Here is a 528-nt window from a genome sequence, read left to right as displayed (position 1 = left end):
TGGGCTTGGTAAGGGTTTGTTTCCATACGAGTATATAACAAGTTTCGATAAGCTAAATAAAACAACTCTTCCACCCAAGCATGCATTTGATTCTCAGTTTCGTGGGACGCAAATTTCTGACAAAGACTATGAAAGAATCACGTTTGTCTGGAATCCTTGCAAAATGAAGTCACTTAAAGACCTTCTGATCTGGTATAATAATTAAGATGTGAAGCCATTTATCCAGGCGGTTCAAAAGCAGCGTGAGCGGTACAGATCATTCGGTCTCAACATGCTCATGGATGCTGTCTCACTCCCAGGCCTAGCTGAGAAAGTCATGTAACAAACCTTGTACTCTAAGCTAGATCCAATCAAGAGAGTACAGGGATCACCATTCAGCTTCCCAGTGAATCGTCTCAATGGTTATCGTAAGCAAGATGCAGATGCTAAGCGAGAATTTGATATGGGGATCAGCCATCTCAATGAGCTCCTGGTCAAGCAACGGTAGCTCCTGCAAATATTGTGGATGTGCCCTATCCGAAGAAAATT

This window comes from Plasmopara halstedii (assembly GCF_900000015.1).
Source record: "Plasmopara halstedii genome assembly, contig: Scaffold_287, whole genome shotgun sequence".
NCBI lineage: Eukaryota > Oomycota > Peronosporomycetes > Peronosporales > Peronosporaceae > Plasmopara > Plasmopara halstedii.
This window is presented reverse-complemented; position numbering follows the sequence as displayed.